Here is a 23,430-nt window from a genome sequence, read left to right as displayed (position 1 = left end):
AGTCAAGTGGGCCTTAGAAAGTATCACTACGAACAAAGCTAGTGGAGTTGATAGAATTCCAGTGGAGCTATTTCAAATCCTGAAAGATGATGCTGTGAAAGTGCTGCACTCAATATGCCAGCAAATTTGGAAAACTCAGCAGTGGCCACAGGACTGGAAAAGGTCAGTTTTCATTCCAATCCCAAAGAAAGGCAATGCCAAAGAATGCTCAAACTACTGCACAATTGCACTCATCTCACACGCTAGTAAAGTAATGCTCAAAATTCTCCAAGCCAGGCTTCAGTGATATGTGAACTGTGAACTTCCAGATGTTCAAGCTGGTTTTAGAAAAGGCAGAGGAACCAGAGATCAAATTGTCAACATCTGCTGGATCATGGAAAAAGCAAGAAAGTCTAGAAAAATATCTATTTCTGCTTCATTGATTATGCCAAAGCCTTTGACTGTGTGGATCACAATAAACTGTGTAAAATTCTTCAAAAGATGGGAATACCAGACCACCTGACCTGCCTCTTGAGAAACCTATATGCAGATCAGGAAGCAACAGTTAGAACTGGACATGGAACGACAGAAAGGGAGTATGTCAAGGCTGTATATTGTCACCCTGCTTATTTAACTTATATGCAGAGTACATCATGAGAAACACCGGGCTGGAAGAAGCACAAGCTGCAATCAAGATTGCCGGGAAAAATATCAATAACTTCAGATATGCAGATGAAACCACCCTTATGGCAGAAAGTGAAGAGGAACTAAAAAGCCTCTTGATGAAAGTGAAAGAGGAGAGTGAAGAAGTTGGCTTAAATCTCAACATTCAGAAAACGAAGATCATGGCATCTGGTCCCATCACTTCATGGGAAATAGATGTGGAAACAGTGGAAACCGTGTCAGACTTAATATTTTGGGGGCTCCAAAATCACTACAGATGGTGATTGCAGCCATGAAATTAAAAGACGCTCACTCCTTGGAAGGAAAGTTATGACTAACCTAGACAGCATATTCAAAAGCAGAGATATTACTTTGCCAACAAAGGTCCATCTAGTCAAGGCTATGGTTTTTCCAGTGGTCATGTATGGATGTGAGAGTTGGACTGTGAAGAAAGCTGAGCACTGAAGAATTGCTGCTTTTGAACTGTGGTGTTGGAGAAGACTCTTGAGAGTCCCTTGGACTGCAAGGAGATCCAACCAGTCCATTCTAAAGGAGACCCCTCCTGGGTGTTAATTGGAAGGACTGATGCTGAGGCTGAAACTCCAATACTTGGCCACCTCGTGCGAAGAGTCGACTCATTGGAAACGACTCTGATGCTGGGAGGGATTGGGGGCAGGAGGAGAAGGGGCCGACAGAGGATGAGATGGCTGGATTGCATCACCAACTTGATGCACATGAGTTTGGGTGAACCCCGGGAGTTGGTGATGGACAGGGAGGCCTGGCGTGCTGCAGTTCATGGGGTCGCAAAGAGTCAGACAGGACTGAGGGAGTGAACTGAACTAAACTGATGCAGGAATTGAGAGTCTCTTGGACTGCAAAGAGAACAAACCGGTCAATCCTAAAGGAAATCAATCCTGAATATTCATTGGAAGAACTGATGCTGAAGCTGAAGCTCCAATACTTTGGCCACCTGATGTGAAGAGCTGACTCATTAGAAAAGACCCTGATGCTGGGAAAGATTGAGGGCCAGAGGAGAAGAGGGTGACAGAACAAGATGATTGGATAGCATCACTGACTCAATGGACATGAGTTTGAGCAAACTCTGGGAGACAGTGAAGGAGAGGGAAGCCCTGGCGTGCAGCAGTCCATGGGGTCACAAAGAGTCGGACACGGCTTAGTGACTAAACAACAACAATGTAGGAACTACTCATGGTGCTGTCGCAAGTAGGCTTCAGATGCAGCTTTCTCTTTTTGGCCATTGGAATTCCACATCATTGTGGTCCCATACTGCACGTGTGCTTCTGCAGTTGGACCTCTTCCATCCTTTTACTGCGGGTAAGGCATTGTTTCCCTTCCCCTAGCCCCAACACACAAAATCAAACTTAGTCTTTAATAACCTCAGGTGGCCCTGGGGTGGGGGTGGGGGGAGAGAATTAGCGGGTGGAGGATGGCAAGAGACCACCGCCCCTTCCCCGCCCTGCCCTGCTCAAGCTCCTTGGAGCTACCAATCCTGGCATGCCCTGGGGGTGGTGCTGGGGCAGGAGCCCTGAAAGGCCTGTCTGCTCAAGGGGCCTAGGCAAATCGAGCTCAGAGGAGTGTCCAAAGCGGGAGTTAAGTAGGGCAAAGCATAGGACAGGTAGTCAGCAGTGGTGGGAGGAGGAGGCACTGGCCAATCACTTATAAATGGTGCTGAAGCAGGACCAGAAGTCTAAATTCCAGGAGCATGACTCTGAGCCCCAGGAAAAAGGCACCTAATGGACTTCTAATCCTTTGTGAAGTCAAGTGGGCCTTGGGAAGCATCACCACAAACAAAGCTAGTAGAGGTGATGGAATTCCAGCTGAGCTATTTCAAATCCAAAAAGACGGTGCTGTGAAAGTGCTGCACTCAATATGCCAGCAAATTTGGAAAACTCAGCAGTGGCCACAGGACAGGAAAATGTCAGTTGTCATTCCAATCCCAAAGAAGGGTAATGCCAAGGAATCTTCAAACTACCACACAACTGTACACATTTCACATGCCAGCGAGATTATGCTCAAAATCCTTCAAGCTAGGCTTCAACAGTTATGTGAACTGAGAACTTCCAGATGTACAAGCTGGATTTAGAAAAGCAAGAGGAACCAGAGATCATATTGCCAACATCCGCTGAAGCATAGAAAAAGTGAGGGAATTCCAAAACAGCATCTACTTCTGCATCACTGATTATGCTAAAGTCTTTGACTGTGTGGGTCACAACAAACGGTACAAAATTCTTAAAGAGATGGGAATACTAGACCATCTTAGCTGCCTCCTGAGAAACCTGTATTCTGGTCAAGAAACAACAGTTAGAACTGGAGGTGGAACAATGGACTGATTCAAAATTGGGAAAGGGGCACGTCAAGGCTGTATATTGTCACCCTGCTTATTTAACTTATATGCAGAGTATACATCATGTGAAATGCCAGGCTGGATGAAGTACAAGCTGAAATCAAGATTGCCCAGAGAAATACCAATAACCTCAGATATGCAGTTGACACCACCCTAATGGCAGAAAGCAAAGAGGAACTAAGGAGCCTCTTGATGAAGATGAGAGAGGGGCGTGAAAAAGCTGGCTTAAAATTCAATATTCAAAAAACTAAGATCAGGGCATCTGATCCCATCCCTTCGTGGCAAAAAATGGGGAAAAAATGGAAACAGTAACAGACTGTATTTTCTTGGGCTCCAAAATCAGCCGTGAAATTAAAAGATGCTTGGTCCTTGGAAGAAAAGCTATGACAAATGTAGACAGTGTATTAAAAAGCAGAGACATCACTTTGCCAACAAAGGTCCATCTAGTCAAAACTATGATTTTTCTGGTAGTCATGTATGGATGTGAGAGTTGGACCATAAAGGCTGAGCACCAAAGAATTTATGCTTTCAAACTGTTGTGCTAGAGAAGACTCTTGAGAGTCCTTTGGACAGCAAGGAGATCACACCAGTGAATCCTAAAGGAAATCAACCCTGAATATTCATTGGAAGGACTGATACTAAAGTTGAAGCTCCAATACTTTGGCCACCTGATGAGAAGAGCAGACTTGTTGGAAAAGACTCTGATACTAGGGAAGATTGAGGGCAGGAGGAGAAGGGGGTGACAGGATGAGATGTTTGGATGGCATCACCAACTCAATGGACATCAGTTTGAGCAAACTCTGGGAGATAATGAAGGACAGGAAAGTCTGACTGCTGCAGTCTAGGGGTGGCAGAGTCTGACACTATTAGTGACTAAATAACAACAAATCAGCCACTGGTGGGCACCATGGTGGGGCCTCCCGAAAGGGAGTAACTGTTATTAAGCCACCAGCAGCGGTCCTGCTCAGCCACTGGTCAGGGCTGCAGCCCCGGCCTTCTCTCCCCTTCTTCCTTATAATAGGAGTTGTTGAATTGGAGATTTTGCTTTTTGAGTCTGAGTCTGTTCTCCTTTCTCTTTTACTGGCTTTCGGATTAAAATCGTTATTCTTCCTTCCAACAACTTGGCTCCTGATTTATTGGCCCGTCCTTAAAGAGCTTGGGCTAGGTAACAAAGGAGTGGGAGGCCGGCTCCAGGTGTTTCAGATTTGGGGGGCTGGGGTTAGCAAGGGCTGTGCTCCAGGAGGTGGCAGGCAGGACTTTGCGCGGGGTGGGGGTGGGGGTGGGGGAGGGGGAGTGCATTCCTGCGGGTTATTTCAGTGGGTTATTGGAAGAAAAATCCCTTGAAGGGAAAGCGTTTAAAAAAAAAAGTCGCGCAGTCGTGTCCGACTCTTTGCGACCCGGTCTACTGTAGCCTACCAGGCCCCTCAGTCCATGGGATTCTCCAGGAAAGAATACTGGAGTGGGTTGCCATTTCCTTCTCCAGGGGATCGAGCCGACCCAGGGATCGAACCCGGGTCTCCCACATTGCGGACAGACGCTTTACCCTCTGAGTCACCAGGAAGCCTTAGGCAAGCGCTAAAACGGGAGAGGGTGCCGTTGCCGCACGGCATAGTCTTGGTTCGGTGTTTGTTGCTTTTCTGAGGAAGAGGGCTCGGAGAAAGTACCCTGCTGTAGGGAGGCCCCGGGTGCGCCGTGGTAGCCGTAGGGTAAGTGATGTGATGTGCAGAAGGGAGGGAGCGAAGCCGGTGCGGGTCCCCTGCGTGGGCTGACAACAGTTAGGGGGCGGCCTCGAGCTCCTCGGTGGTCCGGCTTGGTGGAGCCGCAGCGCTGTGGCTGTGGGGTGGGCTTCGCGCTTGGGGGTTGGAGAACTGCATTATGAGATGGCGGCCCTGTCGGGATCGCCTGCGCCCCGGTGCTCGGCTCCCCGAGGGAGTCGCTGCTTTAGGGCAGTTGCAGCGTCCCCTTCTTCTACCGCCACCGTTTGGGAACCGGTTTCCCGGCTCTTTATCTCAGAGAGGTGGGTAGGGACAGGAGAAAACCAGGGTGAGCTTTTGGATCCCCTTTGTGTTGCTTGAAGGCATCCGTTTGTTTCCCGAAGAGCCTAGTGCGTAGATCTTTTGGAAATGTGAGTGCGCTCTTGCTGTGCCGTTCCTTGTAAAGCAATAAATAAGCTACCTTTAATGTTGTATTATGTTTCCATTTATAAGTTCCATTGTCTTGATGTCATCTTTTTCAGAACAGCAGTTGTTTGACTAACTGCAATAATATTTGATTAACAGTGATTTTGTGAAAAACAAAACACAAGTCCGTGTGCCCCACGCACGGCGCTGTGCTAAGTAGCTTCAGTCGCGTCGGACTCTGCGAACTGTAGCCCGCCAGGCTCCTCTGTCCATGGGATTCTCCAGGCAAGAATACTGGAGTGGGTTGCCACTTCCTTCCCAAGGGGCTCTTCCTAACCCGGGGGTTGAACCCCTCTCTTCCACTGGCAGGCGGGTTCTTTACCACTAGCGCCACCTGGGAAGCCTGGCACAGTGAGGCCAAACAATACCATACCCAAAGAGCAGGGGCCAGGTCCCACAGACGGTGACCCAGGGCGACTGCCGCTGCCATTAGGTCACAGAGGCAGGGATGGAGGAGAGGTTCACCGTTGCCTCAAGGCCTCAGCTGGCCAGTGGGTGACCTTGGTGAGGGCGCTGGCGCTCTGCAGGATACTGCCCCCACGTGTTCCCTAGGGCCCCCAGCCTACCCACTGGCCTGAGGCCCGGTGCACTGGAAGGAACGCTGGAGGGCGGGGGAGGCGGGGAGAAGGCCAGAATCAGTCTCTTACACGCCTGAGATCCATTCCTCCGCCAACCTTTAGCTGAAGGGGCCCACTAAGGGTTGCTCATTGACATTGGGTCGCTTGGGGGAGGGGCCCGCTACGGAGCCCACCAATGGCTGAGCAGGACCACTAATGGTTGCCCCCCAACCGTTGCTTGGTAACGGGGTTGGGGGGCGGGGGGAAATGGCCCACAGCAACAACAATGTGCTCATGGCTGCGCCTGGTCCTCATTCCATGACGGTTTGAAAGCTGAGTTTTTATTGTCTTTGATCAACATATCTTGGCTAACGGTAAAATCCGATTTCCAGTGGAAGACAGCTCTTTATTTTTTTGGCCATGCCTGGGGCATGTGGGAGATCCCAGTTCCCTGACCAGGGATCAAACCCCTGCCCCCTGCCGTGAATGTTCAGAGTCTTAATCACTGGACCGCCAGGGAAGTCCCAACAGCCCTTTAATTTCCACAGTTAACACATCTATTAATTTATATTAAAGTGGAGACAACAGAAACTAAAGTGGAGTGAAATTCTTTAAGGCTAGCAAGAAAACTTTAGAATTCCCTTTCATTATTATGGAAGTATGGAATTATCATAGATGGTGTTATCATAGATGTCAAGAAACCTGCAAAAACTGTTGTTGTAAGGAGTTTTCAAACTTTAATGTACATCAGAATTACTTTGAGTCATACAAAACCCATGTATTTGTAACTTTATGGAATATTTAAGAGGTTACCAAGGGTGTTTCTGCTCTCTTTTAAATTAATTTGTTTTTGGCTCTGCTGGGTCTTTATTGCAATGCGGACTTTTCTCTAGCTGTGGCAAGCTGGGGCAACTTTCTGGTTTCGGTGTGTGGGCTTCTCATCGTGGTGGCTTCTCTGGCGGTGGAGCAGTGGCTCTAGAGCATGCAGGCTTCTGCAGTTGCAGCACACAGGCTCAATACAGTTGTGGCTCCCAGAGTCCAGAGCACAGGCTTGATGGTTGTGGCACAGGGGCTTAGGTGCTCTGCAGCATGTTGGATCTTCCCGGATTAGGGATTGAACCCCTGTGTCCTGTATTGGCAGGCATATTCTTTACCCCTGAGCCACCACAGAAGCCCCCGCTCTGAATCTTAATATCTGCTTTCTCTCACCCTGTGAAGGTGTGTGACTACCTTCTATGGATTATTTTTCTTAAAAACCAGATGTTTTAGAGTAGGGATTCTTAATTCAGGGTCAGTGTTCATACTCCAAAAGATCTGTAAACTCAGAGAGGAAAAAGTTTTTTTTTGCTATTGTCTAAAATTTAGTATTTCAGTTATGAATGTAGATCCCCTTTCCCACAAAAAGCAAAGCTAAATAAATAAACAAAAAACCCACAACAGTGTTAGCTGTATGCAAGTGTTCACATCTCAGCTTTATAGTTGGGAGATACATATAGATGTAATGCAGACTCTTCGTTACTTCAGAATTGTGGTAGTTATTGAATCAGCAGCTAAATATTTACATCACTTGAGGAGCTCATAAAATACCACGAAGGTGTGAAAGTGAAAGTTGCTCAGTCCCATATGACTCTTTACGACTCCATGACTGTAGCCTGCCAGGCTCCTCTGTCCATGGAATTCTCCAGGCCAGAATACTGGAGTTGGTAGCTGGTTCCTTCTCCCAGGGATCTTCTCAACCCAGGGATTGAACCCAGGTCTCCCATATTGCAGGCAGATTCTGTGCTGTCTGAACCACCAGGGAAGACCAAGAACACTGGAGTGGGCAGCCTATCCTTTCTCTAGCTGATCTCCCCAACCCAGAAATCGAGCCAGGGTCTCCTGCATTGCAGGAAGACACTTTACCAGCTGAGCTACCAGGGAAGCCCTCATATAATACCATAGAACATGATATTTTAAATGTTTTGATAATGATTTCAATACAGTTGGTTTCCTTTGTAATACTCTTCTACTTGTTTATAGAAAAATTCTAGGAAAAGGTCCAATGGCTTAAATAGAGCTAAAAGAGCTGACGGTGTTGGCACTTTTGAAACCAAGTGGACTGAAAATTATGTGAAAAATCTATTCTTCTACAATCAAATTATATTTTTAGGTACTGCCAGGAATTGCTGCTCTGATTTGTCTGATGAATAGGGATAACTTCCAGATATTATTCCAGTCCCTAACGTTATACTTAGTCTTGCAAGTTTTAATGGTAGGTTCAACATAGAGTATAAGTTCCAAAGGCTAGAATTCTTGTCTGTGTGTGTTTTGTTGCTGTTGTTCATTGAAGCAGCCCAACACCCAGTACATCATTGAACACATTGAAGGCATGAACACAGTGGAACTTCTTAAAAAACAAACAAACAAAAAAACAAAACAAAAACAGCCGTATTTGATGCACATTGACATTTTTAGGGATAGAATGTTTTTCATAGTTTAATCATTTAAAAGGGTTGGAAGAATAGATAAAGCATAAGCTCCTAAACTTAACATTTCTTTAAATCCAGATGTACAATGAAAAATAAACCAGCCCTGCCAGTAGATCGCTACTGTGCTGTGTGCTTAGTCGCTCAGTTGTGTCTGACTCTGCAACCCCATGGACTGTAGCTTGCCAGGCTCCTCTGCCCATGGAATTCTCCAGGCAAGAATACTGGAATGGGTTGCCATGTCTCCTCCAGGGGATCTCCCCAGCCCAGGGATCTGTAGATTTTCTTTGCTTAGCAGGTGACAGATGATTTAAATAGATTGATATCCTAATTGTTTTTTTATTGTTTACATTAGATGCTAAGGTGTTTTTGTTGTGTTGAAGTTTGATCTGAAGTGTTAATGAATACATTGCCTTACCCACTTGCCTAAATTTTGAGGAATACCACAGTACAAGTGTGATGACTCTCCCAGATGTGAATATTCTTATGTATGAAGAGAAGTCACAACTAACCCAGAACTTTTTTTTCTTTTTTACTTTTACAGGTGAGAGAGTGCTATGCTTTCAAGGGCCTCTTCTTTATGAAAAAAAGGTATAAAATCTGTTTTCTTTTTAGAAGTTAATTGAAACTGCTGGCTGGATAATACCAGATTTCAGTGGTTCATAGCTTTAGTGAGTTACTTTTTTCATAGATTTTCATAGATTTGTATTTCATATGAATCCATGGGTTACATAAAGCATTGCTATCTTGCCATTCATTATTGACCTTGGAAAGGAGCAGTAGTTGGAAAGAGCATTTGAAGGGGAAGATAGAAGATTGGCTATTTATGAGAGTAAAATAGCATTATGTAGTTAATGACTTGTGAGAAAATACTGCCAAGTCAATTTTATTTGCAATTATAATATGTTGAGTAGCACCGAATAAGCATTGAGTAGTTATGTTAAAAGTAACGTTTAATATGAGTAAATTTATTTTTTTCCTGTACTTGTTGGATTTCCTGGCAAAGTGAATCCCAGAGAGTTCCATTTCCCTTTTGTCTATATCAATGTTGTGTTCAGGTAATAAAAAATGACTTTACATTTAGCCAAAGATAAATGGGATAATGCATTTTGAAATTAAAAATGTTTTTAGTATTTTGTTTCTGGTAACTTTTTTAGCACAAATATTTAAGACATATCAATTTTTTTAACAGTTATAGTTTTAAAAAATGAGCAGTATATTAAACAGTATAATATTTAAAGGCAATTTCTATGTATGTTCTCGGTGAATAGTTTGTCTGTGAAAATAGTCTTACGATTGTAAAGTATCAGTGTGACTAAATAACCATTTCCACTACTTTTTACTTGTTTTGAATACATAGTAGATGTATGTTCTTAGAGTTCTAAAATGTCTGAAATTGGACTCATGGAGATTGTTAAGAACTTTGTGTGTGCATGTATCTTGATGGTATAATACCAGTGCAGTTTATAAGTATGTTTTAAGTCCTATTGATCATTTATATCCTTCAATGTTATTTTTGTTGTATCAGCTTATGGTAAATTCTGATACAGAATTTGGCAGATTTTTCTTCTGGCAACAGATACACATTTGTGAACAATTTTAAATGGCAGTTGGACTAGCTTAAACTATTGTGGTTCTCTTGGTTTGCCTTTGATAGAAATCCAAAACCAGATAGTCATCGCTTTTTCATAATTAATGACTTTCTCTAATAATTAAATCTAATTTGTTGGACTGAAGTCCCTATGGAAAACAGTGTGACAATTCCTTAAAAAATTAAGATAGAATTACCATATATATAATCCAACAATCTCACCTCTGTATATGCATGAAAAAAAAAATGGAAAATAGGATCTCAAAGACATACTTATGCATCTATGTTCACTGCAACATTATTCACAATATCCAAGGATTGGAAGCAACAGAAGAGTCCATAAACAAATGAACAGATAAAGAAAATGTGGTCTGTGTATATCAGCCAGTCAGTTCAGTTGCTCAGTCAGGTCTGACTCTTTTGCAACCCTGTGGACTGCAGCGCGCAAGGCTTCCCTGTCCATCACCAACTCCCAGAGCTTTCTCGAACTCATGTCCATCGAATTGGTGATGCCATCCAACCATCGCATCCTCTGTCGTCCCCTTCTCCTGACTTCAATCTTTCCCAGCATCAGGGTCTTTTCCAGTGGGTCAGTTCTTATCAGGTGGCCAAAGTATTGGAGCTTCAGCTTCAGCATCACTCCTTCCAATGAATATTCAGGACTGCTTTCCTTCAGGATGGACTTGTTGGATCTCCATGCAGTCCAAGGACTCTCAAGAGTCTTCTCCAACACCAGTCCAAAAGCATCAATTTTTTGGCGCTCAGCTTTCTTTATAGTCCAACTCTCACATCCATACATGACTACTGGAAAAACCATAGCTTTGACTATACAGATCTTTGTTGGCAAAGTCAACAAAGGTCTCTGCCTTTTAATATGCTGTCTAGGTTTGTCATAGCTTTCCTTCCAAGGAGCAAGGGCCTTTTAATTTCATGGCTGCAATCACCATCTGCAGTGATTTTGGAGCCCAAGAAAATAAAGTCTGTCACTGTTTCCATTGTTTCCCCGTATATTTGCCATGAAGTGATGGAACTGGATGTCATAATCTTAGTTCTTTTAATGTTGAGTTTTAAGCCAGCTTTTTACTCTCCTCTTTCACTTTCATGAAGAGGCTCTTTAGTTCCTCTTCGCTTTCTGCCATAAAGGTGGTATCATCTGCATATCTGAGGTTTTTTATATTTTTCCCAGCATTCTTGACACCAGCTTGTGCTTTATCCAGCCTGGCATTTTGTATGATGGACTCTGTATCTAAACTTCCCTGGTGGCTCAGACGGTAAAGAGTCTGCCTGCAGTTCAGGAGACCGGGTTTGATCCTTGGGTTGGGAAGATCCCCTGAAGAAGGAAAATGCAAACCACTTCAGTATTCTTGCCTGGAAAATCCCATGGACGGAGGAGCCTGGCAGTCTACAGCCCATGGGGTCGCAAAAGTCGGACATGACTGAACGACTTCATTTTCACTTTCACTCAGCATATAAGTTAAATAAGCAGGGTGACAATATACATCCTTGATGTGCTCCTTTCCCAATTTTGAATCAGCCTGTGTTGAGCAAGACCATATGAACCATTTTTCCATCAGCATTTTCTTACTTCATGTCTCTGTCACAGTTTGGTGATTCTGGCAACATTTCAGACTTTTTCATTATGATCATATTGTTACAATGATTTGTGATCAGGGGTTCTTGCTGTTGCTATTTCTGAGGGCTCAGATGATGATTAGCAGTTTTTAGAATAAAGTACTTTTTAATTAAGGTATGTATATTGTTTTTCAAAAGACATATGCTATTGCACACTTAATAGATTATAGTATATTGGGAATGTAACTTTTATTTTTTAATGCTTTTTAAAATTGAAGTATTGTTAATTTACAACTTTGTGTTAGGTTCGGGTGTACAGCAAAGTTATTCAGTTTTATATATATATGCATGCTCTGATTCTTTTATATTATAGTTTATTATAAGATACTGGGGCTTCCTTGGTGGCTCGGCTGGTAAAGAATCTGCCCGTAATGCAGGACACCTGGGTTTGATCACTGGGTTGGGAAGATCACCTGGAGAAGCCAATGGACTTCTTTGTAAGGGCTTCCCTGGTGGCTCAGATGGTAGAGAATCCACCTACAGTGTGGGAGACCTGGTTTTGATCCCTTGGTTGGGAAGAAAGATCTCTTGGAGGAGGGCATGGCAACCCACTCCAGTATTCTTGTCTGGACAATCACGGACAGAGGAACCTGGCAGGCTATAATCCATGGAGTTGCAAAGAGTCAGACATGACTGAGTGACTGAGCACAGCATAAGATATTGAGTATAGTTCCCTGTGCTATACAGTGGGAATTTATTTATTTTATATATATTGTAAATATCTGCTAATCCCCTCTTCATGGATCATTGTCTTGTCATGGCGAAGGGGCTTGCATAACTCAGTGAAGCTATGAGTCATACCGTGCAGGGCCACCCAAGATGGATGGGTCATAGTGGAGAGTTCTGAAAACTGGAGAATGGATTGGCAAACCACTCCAGTATTCTTGCCACAAGGACCCCATGAACAGTATAAAAAGGCAAAAGATATGACACCGGAAGCTGAGCCCCCCAGGTTGGTAGGTGTCCAGTATGCTACTGGGGAAGAGCAGAGGGCAATTACTAATAGCCCCAGAAAGAATTAAGCTGCAGGGCCAAAGCAGAAACGACACTCAGTTGTGGATGTGTCTGGTAGTGAAAGTAAAATCTGATGCTTTAAAGAACAATACTGCAAAGGAACCTGGAATGTTAGGTCCATGAATCAAGATAAATTGGATGTGGTCAAGCAGGAAATGGCAAGGGTGAACAATCGACATCTTAGGCATCAGCGAACTAAAATGGACAGGAATGGTGAATTTCATTCAGATGACCATCATATCTAATACTGTGGCCAAGAATCCCATAGACCAAGTGGAGTAGCCCTCACAATCAACAAAAGAACCTGAAATACAGTACTTGGGTGCAATCTCAAAAATGACAGAATGATCTTGGTTCATTTCCAAGACAAACCATTCAACACCACAGTAATCCAAGTCTATGCCCCAACCGCTGAGGCCAAAGAAGCTGAAGTTGACCAGTTCTATGAAGACCTAGAAGATCTTCTAGAACTAACACCAAAAAAAAAAAAAAAAAAGTTCTTTTCATCATAGAGGATTGGAATGCAAAAGTAGGTTGTCAAGAGATACCTGGAGTAACAGGCAAGTTTGGCCTTGGAGTAGGAAATGAAGCAGGGCAAAGACTAAGAGAGTTTAGCCAAGAGAACACACTGGTTATAGCAAACACCCACTTCCAACAACACAAGAGATGACTCTACACATGGACATCACCAGATAGTCAATACTGAAATCAGACTGATTATATTCTTTGCAGCCAAAGATGGAGAAGCTCTATACCATCAGCAAAAACAAGACCTGGAGCTAACTGTGGCTCAGAGCATCAGCTCCTTATAGCAAAATTCAGGCTTAAGCTAAAAACAAGTGGGGAAAACCACTAGACCATTCAGATATGACCTAAATTAAATCCCTTATGATTATACAGTAGAGTAGTGGACAAGTAGATCCAAGGGATTAGATCTGGTAGACAGAGTATCTGAAGAGCTATGGACAGAGATTCATGACATTGTATAAGAGGCAGTGAACAAGCCATCTCAAAGAAAAAGAAATGCAAGAAGGCAAAGTGCTTGTCTGAGGATGCTTTACAAATAGCTGAGGAAAGAAGAAAAGCAAAAAGCAAAGGAGAAAGAGAAAGAAACTCAACTGAAAGCAGAGTTCCATAGAATAGCAAGGAGAGATAAAAAGGCCTTCTTCAATGAACAATGATAGAGGAAAACAATAGAATGGAAAAAAACTAGAGACCTCTTCAAGATAACTGGAGATATCAAAGGAACATTTCATGCAAGGATGGGCATAATAAAGGACAGAAACAGTATGGACCTAACAGAAGCAGAAGAGATTAAGAAGAGGTAGCAGGAACACACAGAAGAACTGTACAAAAAAGGTCTTGATGATCCAGATAACCAGATGGTGTGGTCAGTCACCTAGAGCCAGACATCTTGGAGTGTGAAGTCAAGTGGGCCTTAGGTAACATTTCTACCAATAAAGCTAGTGGAAGTGATGGAATTCCAGTTGAGCTATTTCAAATCCTAAAAGATGATGATGTTAAAGTGCTGCACTCAATATGTCAGCAAATTTGGAAAACTCAACAGTGGCCACAGGACTGGAAAAGGTCAGTTTTCATCCCAATCCCAAAGAAGGGCAGTGCTAAAAAATGTTCAAACTACTGGAAATTGCCTTCACTTCCCATGTTAGTAAGGTTATGCTCAAAATCCTTCAAGTTAGGCTTCAGCAGTATTTGCATCAAGAACCTCCAGATGTAATGTACAAGCTGGATTTAGAAAAGGGAGAGGGACCAGAGATCAAATTGCCAACATTCCTTGGATCGTAGAAAAAGCAAAGGAATTCCAGAAAAATACCTACTTCTGTTTCATTGACTATGTGAAGCCTTTGACTGTGTGGATCACAACTGTGGAAAATTCTTAAAGAGATGGGAATATCAAATACCTTACCTGCCTCCTGAGAAACCTGTATTTGGGTCAAGAAGCAACAGTTAGAACCAGACATGGAACAAGTGAGTGGTTCAAAATTGGGAAAGGAATATGACAAGGCTGTGTATTGTCATCCTGTTTATTTAACTTATATGCAGAGTACATCATGTGAAATGCCAGGCTGGATGAAGCACAAATTGGAATCAAGATTGCCAGGAGAAATATCAACAGCCTCAGATATGCAGTTGATACCACTCTAATAGTAGAAAGCAAAGAGGAACTGAAAAGCCTCTTGATGCGGGTGAAAGAGAGTGAAAGAGCTGGCTTAAAACTCAACATTCATAAAACTAACTTCATGGCATTTGGTTCCATCACTTTCTGTTAAATAGGAGGAGAATAAGTGGAAGCAATGATAGATTTTCTCTTCTTGTGTTCCAAAATCACTGCAGATGGTGACTGCAGTCATGAAATTAGAAGATGCTTGCTTCCGGGAAGGAAGGCTATGACAAACCTAGACAGCGTTTTAAAAAGCAGTGACGTCACTTTTCCAATAAAGGTCCATATAGTCAAAGCTATGGTTTTTCCAGTAGTCAGATGTGAGAGTTGGACCATAAAGAAGGCTGAATGCTGAAGAACTGATGCTTTTGAATTGTGGTGCTGTAGAAGACTCTTGAGAGTCCCTGTGACTGCAAGGAGATCAAACCACTCAATCCTAAGGGAAATCAATCCTGAATACTCATTGGAAGGACTGATGCTGAAGCTCCAATACGTGGCCACCTGGTGAGAAGAGCTGACTCATTGGAAAAGATCCTGACTCTGGGAAAGATTGAGGGTAGGAGGAGAAGAGGGTGACAGAGGATGTGATGGTTGGATGGCATCACTGATTCACTGAACTTGGGTGAACTCTGGTAGACGGTGAAGGACAGGGAGGCCTGCTGTGCTGCAGTCCATGGGGTCACAAAGAGCTGGACATGACTTAGCAACCGAACAACAACAACAATCTGCTAATCCCAAACTCCAAATGTATCCCTTTTCACCCCTTTCCCCTTTGGTAACCGTAAGTTTGTTTTCTATGTTTTTGAGTCTATCTCTGTTTTGTAAATAAGTTCGTTTGTATCATATTTTAGTTTCCACACATAAGTGATATCATATGACATTTGTCTTTCTCTGACTTACTTCACTTATTATGATAAAATCCAGGCCCACCCATATTGCTGCAAATGGTATTACTTTTTTCATTTTTATAGTTGAGTAATATACCATTGTATTATATGTACCACAACTTCATTATTCATCTGTTGATGGACATTTAGGTTGCTCCCTAATGACAATTGTAAATAGTGCTACAGTGAACATTGGGGTGCATATATATTTTCAAATGATAGTTTTCTCTGGATATATGCCCAGGAGTGGAATTGCTGGATCGGATGGTAGCTCTATATTTAGTTTTTAGGTGAACTTCCACACTGTTCTCCATAGTGACTGTACGAGCTTACATTCCCACCAACAGTGTAGGAAGGTTGCCTCTTCTCTACACCTTCTCCAACATGGAAATTTAATTTTTATATGCACCAGGAAACCAAAAAAATAGTGCTACTTTCTTTATTGCAATATTCATTTTATAGCAGTATTGATCAGGAATTGATCCCACAGTATATCTGAGGTCTGCCTTAGAAAGGAGGTTCCAGGTGGAGAAGCAAGAAATAGTGAGGGGACTCAAGGGCCAGCCATGGGTGACAGCTGAGTGCTGCTCCTCAGAGGTCGAGCCTCCTCACCCACATTCTCTTGTCCACAGCACATCCTCTTGGGTTCAGCACCAAGATTTCTCCTTCCTCACAAATCCAAAAACCTCCAAAACGTGTGGTGTAGACGAAGTCGCCAATCAGCTAGTTCCTGCTATGTGTCCATCAGGATGGGATGGTCCAGAGCTCACTCTGAGATGCTGGAGTGAGCAGCAGCCCCTCTGCTCTTCCCTCTGCTCTGTGTTGTGGTCCATCAATGGGCTTAACTGTCAGCTCCTCATTCATCTCCCCAGGTTGGGGTTGAGCCCACGCCATCTCATCTGGGGACTTTTCCTTCCATGATGGTCATAAGGTGGCTTTCCCTCTTGTGTCACTGATTGTGGCTAGCAGTTTTCCAAAAGAACAGGAGCTCCGATGGAAGCTTACCCTTCGACTGACAGGCAAGAAGCAGTTTGACCTATGTTCACACCCTTGACATCCCTGGAGACCCTTGGAGCCCGTCCTTGGGGCTCACCATCCTCTCCTCCCAGTCTCCCTTCTTGGGCTGTCTGGCTTTCCAGAGGCACAAGGCATGAGGCACGGATGCTCTGACCTAGTTCCCATGGTGAGTGCTGATCTCCCCAACTGTGATGCTTTTACTGAGATCCAGCAGTTCAAGCCTTCAGATTGACAGGTAGAGGTTAAGTGGCCAGAGAGAATATTCTTCCTGGTCCCCTACCTCTAGGGCAGACCAGTGCCACCAACTGCTGGACACAAGATCTTCCTGAAACCCCTGGTTTCCCCTCCCTCTGTGGGCACGTGTGGGACAAACATGGACCTAGGGGCCAATGGAGCCTTCTGTAGACCACCTGCTGCTTCCTGGCTGTGGGACCCAGGGTGGATACCATTACTTTCTCTGGGCCGTGATTTCTTGGTCCACAAGCTGCAGTGATGATCCTCCCTGTTGGTGTCAGAGTGGCCAGACTGTGCCAGGATGTCCCCAAGTCCCCTGCGGGGGCTCCCCAAAGCCTTTCCTGGTCCTGGACCCAGAGTGGAGGTCGCCACTGCTGTGGGCCCACTGTCCTTGTCCATCCTTTTCCCAGTAGCCTCTACACTAACCAGTTGCTGACCCCTTTCTGCTTTCCCCCGCCCTCGGCTGGGAGGAACCTGGTCTGTCGTATTCCTGGGTTCCCAGCCTTGGTGAGCCCAGCACAGAGCAGGCTTCTGATCAGAGTTTGTGTAAGGAGTGCCCACTCCACCTGCTGGACAGACCTTTATCCCCTTCTCTGTCTGATGCAACTCTTTGCTCCCTGAGAAGTCCTCCTTACCTGGTGATTCCTGCTTGGAGCTGAACTGAGCCCCAGGGCCTCACTCCCAGCCGCTCTCCGGGAGATGCAGAGCAGGTAGTCACCCCCATTCCCTGGACGGCTGCTTGCTGGGCTCACCTGGGCACACAAGGGAAGGTTCCTCTTCTGCACGGAGAGAAAAGGTGCCAGTCACACCCATGGGCTGGGCCTCTGAGGGTAGGGGCAAATCAGACAAAAGTTTTGATGTCCAGGAGCTAAACACCCAAGCAAGGATATGCACACACCTGAATTTGATGAGGGCAGAAGGCAGATGGAGTTCAGCTTCCAAGAGAAAGAGGGCAGGAGGAGGGCAGAAGGCAGGAGACACAGATGGCGCAGGTCTGTACAGACACACCACGGGCCTGCCCAGTCTCGCACTTCTATACATGTGCCCAACTTAGGTGCGCACAAGCCTGTGTGTGCTGAGAGCCTGCTCCAGAGAGTGGAGTTTCTGGACGTCTGTGGGCGCTACTGCATGGGCATCAGAAATGATGGACTGTATATGTTGGAGTCTCAGGTAACCAGAACCATTGTTGGTGGAATTGGAAAGCCATACGATCTATTTGAAACATTGTTTGGAAATTTCTAATAACGTGACATACACACTCATTCTATGAGCTACTAATTTTGCTTCTTTTGTATTCAGCCAGAAGAAATGAAACCTTATGTACACCAAAGATTCATGAAGGCTTCTGGTGGCTTTATTCATAATAGCTCCAAACTGGAAGCAACCTGTCCATTAACATGAAAATGGATATATAAACTGTGATACAGTCACAGTGCCCAGCGATAGAGTTACAAAGAAACAATGCCTGTGGTCAGGTATGGATGTGAGAGCTGGGCCATAAAGAGGGCTGAGCACTGAAGAATTGATGCTTTTAAGCTGTGGTGCTGGAGAACATGCTTGAGAGTCCTTTGGACAGCAAGGAGATTAAACCAGTCCATCCTATAGGAAATCAACCCTGAATCTTCATTGGAAGGACTGATGCTGAAGCTGAAGCTCCAAAACTTTGGCCACCTGATGTGAAGAGCCAACTCTTTGGAAATTTCCTATTGCTGGGAAAGACTGAAGACAGGAGAAGAGGGCAACAGAGGATGAGATGGTTGGATGGCATCACTGCTTCAGTGGACATGAATTTGAGCCAACTCCAGGAGATGGAGAAAGACAGGGAAGCCCGGTATGCTATAGTCCGTGGGGCCACAGAATTGGATGTGACTTAGCGACTGAACAACATGGGTGAATCCTCAAAACCTGTGGAACAAATGAGAACTGGCAGCAAACAGCACATATATTGATTCCATATATACATATATAGAGTCTGTAACTCTAGAGTGGTCTGGATAAGAGCTGCTTTTGGGGGCGGGGTGCACTGTGGCGGGTATTCTGATCTCAACCCTGCTAGTGGTGAAAACACACCCAACTGTGTTTGATATTTGTGCTTTTGGCTGTACATAAAATACTCCTCAATAAAATTATTGTTGTTAAAAATTACTTCCGATTTGAAAGCAAAATTCCTTGCTTAGGTAGCCACACTGTAGAGTCGCAGAGGTTTGTGGACTTGGCAGGTCTAAGCCACTTCCCAGGCCTGGAACCCCTTGGCTCCTCTGAGAAGGCCTTGCTATATCACCCGCTGATACTGCACACCCCTTCCTGACCTCCTCCAGGGGCCTGAGACCTTGCCTTAGGGCGACTGTGGCCTGTGACAGGCAGACGTGTTCTGACAAACGTCTCTTCCCTGATCACCCCAGGGTGGGGCGTGTACTGTGATAATTCAGGGACTCAGCACTGGCTCTGAGTTGTCACTCATTTCTGGTGACTTAAAGATGCCACTGTGATTCCACAGTCAAAGTGGGCGGCTTGTGGTGGTCGTGAGATGAAGAGTTTCATCCTAAAGGTGGGAGTCTGCAGCACTGGTGGGTCTGTGGTCACTTCCCCAGCTTCCAATGTGTGGCTGGAGGGGTTACACTTGGCAGCCGGCTGAGCCCCCATGTCAGTTCCCCTCCCTTGGAATGGATGCTACTTCAGTAGAAATGGAACTAAAGTGAAAGTCCTGGCCTTTCCCATCCTTACCATGAGAATAAATCAAAGGTGATTAACTTGCATCCTGGGGGACCTGCAGAGATCTCTGGGGCTATCAATGACTTGAGAGGCTTCCCAATGCATCCCCTTATTGTTTCACAGCAGAGGCTGGAGGGTAGCTTTGGTTCTCTCTGTCTATCTGCAAGGACCACCAGAAACTGTTTGCTGGTGCCTGGAGGTGCCCAGGACTTGTCCCGTCTTCCTGCTCTCTGCCATTGCACAGCTGGCAGAGGGCCCACAAAATGCCACGCTCGATCCCACTATTGATATCCTCATGCAGATGGCACCAGCCTCCCTGAGACACAAAAGAGGGAGAACCCTGCCCCCCACCCCTGCCACCATAAATATTCAGGGACCCATCTACTTAAGAATGCTGTGGGGAGATCATGGAGTGTTTCAGGGCAGCCCAACAGAGTGAGAGAAATGTCGCTATACCTGAAAAAGGAGGCATGATGTTTGTGGAGACTTCTTGGATTTTGAAGGCAACCCATCAGCTATTCCCAAAGCCTTTACCAAAGAACGCGTAAGGCCATCACGTATGAGAGGGGCCCACAGACGTCATCTCCTAATAGACTCAGTGGCACTTAGTGTGGCCAACAGCAATGCTGCCAGCAAGCAGACCACTGTGCAGAGTGCCAGGGCTCTGGGCAAAGCTCTCCCCTCTTCTGCATGTGACTATTCTCCTTTCTCTGGCTCCTGGCTACTACTGGCTTCTGGTGGGGACTGAACGGCTGACAGAAACATCAGCTGACTACAGTCCTGACCTCTGATCATTATGACCGGGTGTGATCTGCCCTGCCCTCCCACGAGATTGGGTCTGCGCAGCTGCAATCTGTCTTCTCGTGGAGACGGTATGTCGAGAAAACCCAGAAGGTGCGTGGAGAAGTGGCTCAGACCCTGCAACGTGTCCTCTTGCTTGTGGCCTCCTCTCCCTCAACTCACATGTCTCGGGGAGTTCCCACTGACCAGATAGATGGCCGCGGACACCTGCTTTCAGATGGTTCTCTGTGATGTGGGGGCTCCAGCTTGAGGGTGGGTGGTGAGGGCATTACCCACCGCCCCCAATCTCAAGTGTCCCTGAAAGCTGTTGGGGAAGGGAAATCATGCCAGTAGACAGAGCTGGAGCGAATAAATGGTTGTCGCTTTTCTGATCTGAAAGACAGCCAGAAGAATTCACCTACACCAGTGATTCTTTCCCTCCTCCTACCACCTTGGGGCTATTTGGCAATGTCTAGAGACATTTTTGGAGAAGGCAATGGCACCCCACTCCAGTACTTTGCCTGGAAAATCCCATGGATGGAGGAGCCTAGTAGGCTGCAGTCCATGGGGTCGCTAAGAGTCAGGCATGACTGAGCAACTTCCCTTTCACTTTTCACTTTCATGCATTGGAGAAGGAAATGGTAACCCACTCTAGTGTTCTTGCCTGGAGAATCCAAGGGATGGGGGAGCCTGGTGGCTGCCGTCTGTGGGATCACACAGAGTCGGACACGACTGAAGTGACTTAGCAGCAGCAGAGACATTTTTGGTTGTTACGCCTGGGTAGAGGGAGCTGTTGGCATCTAGTGAATACAGGTCAGCCAGGAGCTTGCTGCACATCTTTTAATGCACACAGGACCAGTCTCTACAAAGAAAGAACAATCTGGCATCAAACATCATTAACGCCACTCTCAAGTAATCAGGGTTTCCCTGGTGGGTCAGATGGTAAAGAATCTGCCTGCCACACAGGAGACCCGGGTTGGATCCCTGGGTCAGGAAGATCCCCTGGAGAAGGGAATGGCAACCCACTCCAGTATTCTTGCCTGGAGAATTCCATGATCAGAGGAACCTGGTGGACTACAACCCATGGGGTCACAAAGAGACACACGACTGAGCGACTAACCCTTCACCTCACTTCACCAAGAATTCTGATCCACCCTGATTTATGGACAGGGATGAAGAGTTGACCGGACAGTCAGGAACTTGGAAAGGAGGAGTCAGAGGTCGGTGACAAGGAGGTGTGGAGAATGTGGTGCAAAGGAAGCCGTCTGTGGACAGCTCTCCTAGACCACGGGGCTACTGTGTCCCATGCTTACGCTCATTACAAGAACCGGGGGCAGAGGAGGCTCTCGGGAATCGAGTGAATGAGACAGCAGGCCCTGTAATAGCATTCAACCCTCTCTCTAGGCATCCTGATGTTTGTTTAATGGGCCCCAGTACAGAGGAACCTGTCTGTAGGGAAGGAAGCTGGGGGTGAATGAAACTACATGATTCCCCCTTCTCAAGGCCAGCCTGGAGGCCACCTGCCAAGCTTGAGAGACCTTTGATGGCAGGGACCAGCACAGAGACTCTGTGTGGATTCCTCCCTGGGGCGGCCAGTCAGACGCAGCTGGCCGAGGGCGCTGGACCTTTCTCATTGTGGAAGGAAGGCCATTTCTCTCACTAGAATAGACATGTGTGGATTCAGATGTGCCTTCCCTGCCTGCAGTGCTTCTGCCAGAAACTACCATTCATGGATTCAAAAGATGCCTCACTTACCATGATGGAGCTCCACACAGTGTTGCTTTTGGAGACGAAGTTCAGCTTCATGGTGATGGGATCACGCACAGGGGCTTCACTCACTGTGTGTCTAGCTGATCCAGCAGCAGCAGGCCTGATGGAGCCTGGAATGGCCCACGGGAAGTTGAGCAATGGTGTCAGCAGGGAGTCAGCTCCCGGAAAGGCAGGAGCTCAGACCAGAATGGACCAGATGATTTGAATCGGTGATGGCCATACGGTGGGGTCTGTTCCTTGGCCAGCACATACGATCTGGGAGTGGGAGTGGCTCTTGTCACCATTTTGTCTTGTAACCAAGAACTGTGCTTCCTGCCCCCCATCCTGAGCTCTAGGGGTTGTAGGTCCCCATTCCCAGGGAGGAAGGGGCTCCCCCAGAGGCTGTGTGGTGTCACTGGACTGGGGACTGAGACCTGGCCAGTGGCTTCTCAGGCCACTGCCTCAACTCAGAGAAGGGAGCTGCTGTTTCGCTGGTGATGAACTCTAATTATCAAGGAAAAGCAGAGCTGCTGCTACACAGAAGGTTGATCTGTGACATTTACGGGACTCTTGGGGGTGTGTTTTATTATATCCATGTCCCCCAATAGAAGTTAATGGTCAACTACAGCACCCGAAAGAGGGCTGTGATGATTCAGACCTTTCGGGGATGAAAGTTTGGGTTATTTCATTAGAAATGAAAGATCCCAACAAGCTGAGGTTTTGGCTGAGGGCAAAGGAAACGACTGATCCTGGAAGAAGGAAGTCAGGAATGCCAACCACGGGCCCTGACGACTGACAGACACAGGCTTGGTGGACGTGTCTCTTCTTGTTTTCCCCCTTTCTTGGTGTCTGTGCACATGTGTGTATACAGAAAATACGTGTATATGCGCACACACATATGCATACATGCACATGTGCCTCTGAGTGTGCACGCACACATGTGCACACACACACAGGACTTCCTCTTTTCTTTTGCTTCCAGTACCTCTTAGCGTTGTCCTGGCAATAGTTCACCACTTGCCAGCTGCAGTTTGTTCCAGTTACATATCCCCCACATGGAAGGTCCTGCCATACTGTGTCCCCCTCAAGACAACAGCTCCCCCTTCTCAGAGGCCTGTGTTCTGCCCTGGGCACCCCCCACCTCTCAGGTTGTAGCTTGTAACCACCTGGCCCCTGGGCTTTGCCTCCAGCCCTGTGATGAGCTGCACTCTCTCCGTGTGACCTCTATGGGCCCTTTTCATGTTTTTTTGGTGTTCTGATCCCTCTTCAATCAAGTCCTCATATTCTCTCTGTAAAGATAACTGATATGGCTTCTATTTTCCTAAATGAAACACGTATTCCAGGACTTGCTGGGGACATAGAACCTTCCCTCAGGTCCCTAATGTCCCTGTATGTGAGACAGTAAAAGAGACACAGATGTATA

General features: G+C 45.9%; 1 long non-coding RNA gene across 1 annotated transcript; it reads left to right on the top strand.

Annotated features, from left to right (window-relative positions):
• The first annotated feature begins 7,691 nt into the window (after positions 1–7,691).
• On the top strand, positions 7,692–18,911 carry LOC133234305 (uncharacterized). Its single transcript, XR_009732102.1, has 2 exons — positions 7,692–8,800; positions 18,066–18,911. It is a non-coding gene; the product is annotated as an uncharacterized LOC133234305 (long non-coding RNA).
• Positions 18,912–23,430: the final 4,519 nt, after the last annotated feature.

The sequence above is a fragment of the Bos javanicus genome, chromosome 21 (genome assembly GCF_032452875.1).
Source record: "Bos javanicus breed banteng chromosome 21, ARS-OSU_banteng_1.0, whole genome shotgun sequence".
NCBI lineage: Eukaryota > Metazoa > Chordata > Mammalia > Artiodactyla > Bovidae > Bos > Bos javanicus.
This window is presented reverse-complemented; position numbering and strand designations above follow the sequence as displayed.